Here is a 7,906-nt window from a genome sequence, read left to right as displayed (position 1 = left end):
CACAATGCTCTATGAGAATTTGACACGCGGAGAAAAATACAGTATCGTAAAAGATTTCATACATTTGCTAATAAATCACATAGCATTTTTTTTTTGATGATGCTGTTAAATTTTACACCGCAGCCCTAAGTTGGAAAAATAAACATGCATATCTAAAAATGTGCTTTTGAATTACGCCCAGAGTTGTCAGTTACTACCTGTGAGGTTGAGTACACACAGTGCCGCTCCAGGCCATAGCGACATTTTCACAGACGCACGTCAGAAGATTATATTACCAGCGCTCATCAACCAGATCCATCTTTAAATCTGCCCACCGCTCTCCCCACTAGCCCAAGGCCACATGGCTTCTGAACAATGAGAGGACTATTAGATTGCAGGGAGGGCAATAAAACCGTCATGGTTATTAAATAGCTGGGGTAAAAAAGAATAAATGTTGAATAAAAGCCAGTAATGATGATGGTTTTCATTGTTTTTATTGTGTGTTCCAATAAGTCCTTGTAAATTAAATCAATTGAATCTGACAGTTGTGGACAATTACTTCAGTAAGTGTTCGGCTAAAAATGCTGATGGAAAGATACAGGCGGAGGGGGAAAAAAACTGCGAGGAGTTAAATCTGTGGTTCACGAAGAGTTGATGACAACAGCCTTTTACTTTAAATGGGAAAAAAATGTCGGAGTAGGAGTGCAGCTTTGCAGCTTTGTTGCTATGCGATGAGGAGAACAGAGCTAAGATTATAGGCTTAAAAGTGTAGATTAAGAAGAAATCTTTTTCTTCACCTGTTTGTATATTTATAGCACGTCCTCAGACATAAACAACAAAATGGGGGATATTGTAAGTGCAATACGACAGTGCAAGGTGGCCCCCAGTGGACTTACATGAGTGTGTTATGTGTTTTCAGCTTAATGCTTCTGTGATCAGTAAGGTTTGGACTGAATTGCTGGGTTTGGGGTTTTTTTATGTTTTGTTTTGCTTGCCCATCAATGTACCAATTTTCTACCTAGACTAACTCAGTCAAGCTTTTAGCACCTTAAGACCTAGATTTCCCCCTATAAGTCCAATACAGAGTTAAAGGAGAGTGAGTACTGGACTTATATTCACCAGGATAACAGAAACACGGCTGTGCAGCATTTCAGCAGCTTGTTTTTGCCACTAATGAGTTTTCTTTAACATGAGGTCAAATATAGGCCACACCAAAAAACCTTGATCTTAGTATATCTTCATATAATATCTTTATAACAGCTGATGAGAACATAGCACTAACCGTGATGTCACAGAGGTTAGAGTTTAACCTGGCCGGAGCTGAGGAGACACTCTGAGTCTGGGTCATAATTAGTCACAGCACAGGAAGAGCTAAAAGACACAAAGGAGTCATTTGTCAGTCTGGGAGAAGAAATCAGTTAAAAGCATCATTATCAAAACAGTGACGTAATGAGATAAATGGTCAGCCAGGCACACGGTGATGTCATTCTTGTGCTTTGTGTTAAGAAGCATAAATGATCAAATGAAAGCTGCAGGATGATGCCGAAAACAGATGGTTATTTTTGGGGACATTGCGGCTAAAAATACCACACGGTACAGACGCTTTTCTTCGCTTTCTGACAATGTGCTCCGGCAAATCCAGTGACCTCCTTTTATTCCAAGGTGCCACCACGAGTTATGTTTAGATCATAACTTGAAGTCATACAGAGGTCGCGCCCCAGGGAACACAGCAGGTCACAGCCCCACTGACCTGTCTACATTTCATGTTATTATTCAGGTATCCAGGGAGGAGGCAGGGATCAGGTTACAGTGGACTGCCAATTCATCAAGGAAATGAGGAGAGAGAGCGAGAGAGATGGTGTTTGGGGCATGATAAATATCAGCGGGAGCCAAATATAAACCGCAATAAGAGTGAAGATCCAAAAGCCACAGTATTAAAACACACGGGGAGGGAAAAAAATATGATAAAAGTAGAAGGAAATGAGAGAGCAGTGCGGTAAGAAAATGACACGAGTATCCCGCAGAGAGCCTGTCGGGCCTTCGACTTATTGGCACAAATCAGTCCCCGTGGCTAAGCTGACCATAAGACCTGCAAGCTAATTTACAGCTCAGTTTAAGTTTTCTTTGTCTGCCTGGAACCTTTCACTCTATTGTCAAGTCTTTTGGGAAAGGAGAAGCTGTGACTGGAAACATAGTAACCCGTCTTTTTCTGCCGGAAGTGTAGTAACACTCCCTTTTTTAAGCATTCACTCTCAGCCGGAGTGTTTGTTAAGTGAGAATGCTCCAAAATACACCTTTTACCAAGTGTCAGTGGATCCATAATGATCTCCTTAAAATGCATACACATCGCAGTAGTTTTGCAGTACTGCTTTGCGTATTCTTGGGCATCTTTAATCCTTCCTCTCCTTTACAATCAGAGGCTCTATAGTTGCAGGTATATGAATATTAATGATCCAAAAACTGTACGTACTTCATAAATAATACTGGTTGTATTCAGAGTCATTTCTTGAGTTGTTGTCATTTGTCAACTCCGGAAACTTCTCTACTCTTTTTTTTTATTTTTTTATTTTTATTGGTGTCTGTCTGACTTTAGGGCAGATCCAGATCTCTTCTTCAGGAAGAGACTAGACAGATTTAAACACTGCTTGTTGTCCTGGCTGTCTGCCCAAACCTCTGATGACTTCAGGGACAGGAATTTAAAACAGGATAAAGACGAAGAAAAAGAGAGCGGAGGAGGGGGAATTGATGTCAAGTTAGGAGGCAACACTAAAGACTTAAAAACAGCAAAGAACTGTATGCGGCTCATTCAGAGTGTGACACTGGTGGCAGGGATATACTGTCACATTCTGGATGAGCCACAAAACTCACTTCTCTGATCTGTTTTCAAAGGAAAGTTGTCTTTTGTAGAAAGTAACTGCAGGTAGTTTGGGCAAACTAGCCGACCTTTGTGCTGTTGCATAGACGTCTCCACTTTCGCATACTGTAGCTACCGCCAAATGCCAAGTATGTCTTGATGCAAGCTCAATCATCCAGGTAATTAAATCCCAAAGGGTTGATTCTATTCATCTGGACGTAGCGTTTTCAGTGGGAGAAACATTTCGTCACTATCTAAGTGACTATTTGCACCTATCCAGGGGAGGGAGGAACGCTGGTTTGAGCAGGGAGTCAAGGAGGCCATTTATGTGAAAAGGGAAAAACCATCTCTGAATCGAGGAGGGAGCCCAAGGGTACATCTTTCAGCATCTTAAAATGCTGTGATTGCAGCCATTTCCCAACTCTGCCAATGGTGCTCGTGGCCATTGATCAGTGGGTGTTGATCAATGATCATGAGAATTTGCATCTTAATGTTCAAGGAGCTGTTCCTTCAGTGGTGCTAGTTTCAATCATTGTGCAAATGTACTGTTTATAAGATTGGGGAAAACCTGCAGTCAGCTGAGACTGAAGAAGTCACTTGGATGAGCGATGAAACGTTTCTCCCACTGAATCAACCTTTTGGGATGCACCAAGTGCATGCATTGCAGTACAAAGATATAAACACAAACGTGCAAGTGGAACCGAAGCCTGTTGTTTAAATAGATCCCGTATATTTATGCAGGAAAAGAAATTGCATTAAAAAGAACTAAAGGCACATGTGTGAGTGCAGCTTCTTATTTATATGGTTTAGTTGGTAGGATGTGTACACACCTGCTGAATGGATTCTATAGTGGAATACTTTGCGGCATCTCTGTGGGCAAGCGTTTCTGTAGTGATATGCATCCCGTCTGGAATAGTTTTCCATCGGAGGAATTATGTACGCCCTTAATTAATGTTTGTTTTCGCGTGTGTGTGCGTGCGTTGTCTCAAGGTAGACTCTTTTCAGCTAGTGGTCCCTTGCAGTCTCATTAAATGCGGTCTCTGGCAGGGAGTGTAGTGCTGCACATTCTCAGGGTGTGGTGGTGAGAGCTGGCTTAAATTTCACTTTTCTATGAATGCGTGTGCATGTGAACATGTTTGTTTGACTCCAAGTGTGTAGAGAGTGTGTTTGGCTTATTGGCTGTAGTTGCCATTCTGATTGATCCCATAAACATCCACTGATTGCCCCTCCACCGAACACATGGCTTGGTTTTTATAAGTTGAACATACGCAAGTAAGTTTCTTTTGTTTTGCTTTGGACAGACTGCATATGAGTGCATTTGCTGCAGTGTGTGTGTGTGTGTGTGTGTGTGTGTGTGTGTGCACATTTATATGTGGAACAGAAACACTCACAGGTCTTTAAATAAAACGTACAGCTCACTGAAAAGGTCTCTGAACCACAGCATAAACCAATGCTGCCACAAAGAAATGGAAAAAACAGCAAAGGCAGTTTTGGTCTGGAAGCCTTGTGAATTGCTGGAAGAGAGGAAATTATTTTATACATTTTTATCCTTCTTGTGAGCATCTGTCTCAATAGCTCTTGTGTTATTTTTTCCAGCTCATGCTAATTAAAAAGCCTTGCCCTTGTCTCTGTTGCTTTGCCTTCCATTTTTCTGTGCTGCTTCTCTCGTAACCTCCGCGGCTGCTTCATCTCAGTAGAGGTTTGTGATTTTCGTGTGTTGGTGTGGAGACTGCCACTCTGGCGCTACTTGGTGGGAGCATCTGACAAAACACAACCTCAGCCGTGGGTGTCAGAGGCCTGTGATGTCTGGAGCAGCAAGAGAATAAAGCTCTCAGAGAGCAAGAAATAGCATGGCCTGTAACAGTCACGCGCACACACACACACACACACACACACACACACACACACACACACACACACAAAAGCACAAACAACCTCTGTTAAGATGGGACAGAGTGCCACTGCTCTTTCTCTTACAGTTGAAATCTGCAACTACTCTAGGTTATAAACAAGTCTTAAATGAGTCAGTGTGATCTGAGTGTTTCTTGGTCAGGCACATCACTTAACAATGATATCATATAAAAGCAGACTTTTATATGATACCTGATATCAAAATAGAGAAAGCAGGTTTTTGTTGCAAAGTTATGAACCTTGCTGCGCCTGTGGAACATCATGTGACCAATTACATAACAATTTAAAGAGGAGAAATGCTAAATGTAATTAGGAAGGCATTGTAATTGATCACCACATGAGTCTCAATAAAGGACTGGAAAGCTGCCCAGCCATGGCACATCATGTGAACATCTGTGAAACATCATGGGACCGATTATATAATATTTTAAAAAGGAGAAATGCTGAATGTCATTAGGAAAAATTGCAATTGATGACCACATGAGTGTCAATAAAGAAGGACTGGAAAGCTGCCCAGCTAGGGATTTGTTTAACCTACCACTGTTTAGTCTAGCCCTCCACTTCCTGATACACTGCCCATTTTGTTTATTCCACAAACCACCAGTGTCAGGAATCGCTGGGAAATGGAGTAGATTCTTCAGAAAAGCCTTTTTCAGTTTGGTAGTTTGAGGATTTCTATACTGTTGTGTTTGGAGGTGGAAAATCCAAAGCAGCAGAGTGCACAGTAGAAGAAAAGATCATACAGGCAGAGTGCCTGATTTGGTGTTTTGCAACAAAAGGAAAACAGCAAGGGTGAAAAGAATTGTTTACAAGATCACAGTGAGCCCCTTTTATGATATATGGTTTGGAGATGATGGCACTATGAAAAAGACACGAGGCAGAGCTGGAGGAAGCAGATTTGAAGATGCTAAGATTTTTACTGGGAGTGACCAGGATAGATTAGATTAGATGTGAGTGTATCAGAGCAACAGCTGAGGTTTGGATGAATGGTTTGGATACAAAGTAAGCAAGCTTATGGTGGTTTGAACATGTGCAATAAAAAGAGATGAATATAGTGAAGGAGGATGTGCAAAGGGTTGTTGTGTCACAAGAGGATGCTAGGTAAAGGGTGAGATCGAGGTACATGAACCTCAGAAGTAGCTTGAGCATCCTACTTCTTCAGATTTTGGGTGTTTTGAGATGCTACTATTAGCTTTGCAACAGCCTCTACTCTGGTGTTACCTTGTGATCTATTGGCCGACTATACTATACTTGCCTCGCTACACTGGTTGCCAGTTAGTTTTCGAATGGATTTTAAGATTTTGACACTTGTTTTTAAATCATTGCATGGACTAGCTCCTATTAATCTTTCTGATCTTTTAAATTGGCATAATCCGGGGAGATCTGAGGTCTGTGGACCAAATGCTGCTTGTCCCTAGGTCTAGATTAAAACACAGAGGAGATTGGGCTTTTGCTGCGACTGCTCCGAAACTTTGGAATAAACTGCCTTTACATATCCGGACCTCTTCAACACCGGATACTTTTAAAACTCGTCTAAAGACCCATTTTTTTACTCCTTGGCTTTTAATTCTGTATGAGTCTGTCATCATTTTTATTCTTATTTTTCTCTTACTTTTACTGTCTTTTTAAAATTTTATAGAATTTTATTCTATTGTACAGTTCTTGTTGTTTTTAAAAGTGCTATATAAATAAAACTGATTTGATTTGATAGCTAGTTAGCCTTCTAGTTACAGTAAATTAAGAAGATGTTTCTTTATTTTTAATTTTTCAGAAGCAGTGGGGCCAAAAAGCACCAATTACAAAGATAATAGACAGTACAGAGAGACTAGGACCAAGGAACAATAGCGGTTGAGGAATTCACCTTTGTAGCCCTCATCTTTGCCAGTTTTGACCCTGAAACCTGAATGTATTTACGTGAATGTTTTAGCTGATTTTTACATGTTTTACTTCACTTGTATTTTTCCTATTTTTACAGCACTTTTCAAAGCAAGTTCAAAATTGAAAAGGAAATTTTGAAAAATAAAAAAGGTCTGCAGAATTAAAAGCAATTTCAAATTAGTGAAAACAAAGGGGAAAAAATGACAAAATCAATTCCACACATTCAACAAAAGAAAAATAGATAATAATAATAATAATAATGATGGATTGGATTTATATAGCGCTTTTCAAGGCACCCAAAGCGCTTTACAATACCACTATTCATTCACTCTCACATTCATACACTGGTGGAGGCAAGCTACAGTTGTAGCCACAGCTGCCCTGGGGCAGACTGACAGAAGCGAGGCTGCCATATCGCGCCATCGGCCCCTCTGGCCAACACCAGTAGGCAAGTAGGGTAAAGTGTCTTGCCCAAGGACACAACGACCAGGACACACAACGACCAGATAAAAGCATCGACAAGGCATTAATTGGCCTTTTGCACAGTCGTGGGTTGCGAGGTGTAAAGGCTTGGACACCTTTAATGAGCAGACGAGTCTTTGGAACCACTATGAAGCCATATCAGAAAGCTCATATTAGACAGCGCTTAGAATTAAAACAGGAGCCTGACCCTGTAGAGATTTAAAAACAAGCAATAAAATCTTACATCCATTCTAAAACCAGGCAGCCAATGATAGACTGGAAGGACTGGTGTACTGTGGTATTTTTTTTTCAATGTGTTATGGAAGCCTGGAGCAGCATTTTGAGATAACTGTAGTCTGTGTAAATTACAGCGACTGATGCCAGAGAAAAGTGCATTACAGTAGTCAAGTCTGGAAGAAATAAAAACACTGATAACCTTTTCTGGGCCAGAATGAGACAGGAATGAGCAGATTTTGGATATGTCTCTAAGCTGAACGAAACACAACTGCATAACTATAGACTGTTTAGAGTCATTGAATCTTAGACAGGAAATGGATTTACCAAAACTTCAGACGAAAAACATCTAGTATTTGAGACATCGGTAGTGCCAGGCTTTAATGGTTCATAGAGTTCTGTATCATCTATGTAGCAGTGAAAATCTAGGCCATGTCTCAGCAGGATTTTCCTGAGGGGTAGCATGTAGTTAATAAATAAAACAGGGACCCAAAATAGATCCCTGGGGAACCCCACAAGATAGAAGAACTAACACATTAGACCCATTCATGAAGGCACCATTTTTTGCAGGATTGTTTACCTACACTA

The sequence above is a fragment of the Simochromis diagramma genome, unplaced genomic scaffold (genome assembly GCF_900408965.1).
Source record: "Simochromis diagramma unplaced genomic scaffold, fSimDia1.1 OVJJ01000753.1, whole genome shotgun sequence".
NCBI classification, from domain to species: domain Eukaryota; kingdom Metazoa; phylum Chordata; class Actinopteri; order Cichliformes; family Cichlidae; genus Simochromis; species Simochromis diagramma.
This window is presented reverse-complemented; position numbering follows the sequence as displayed.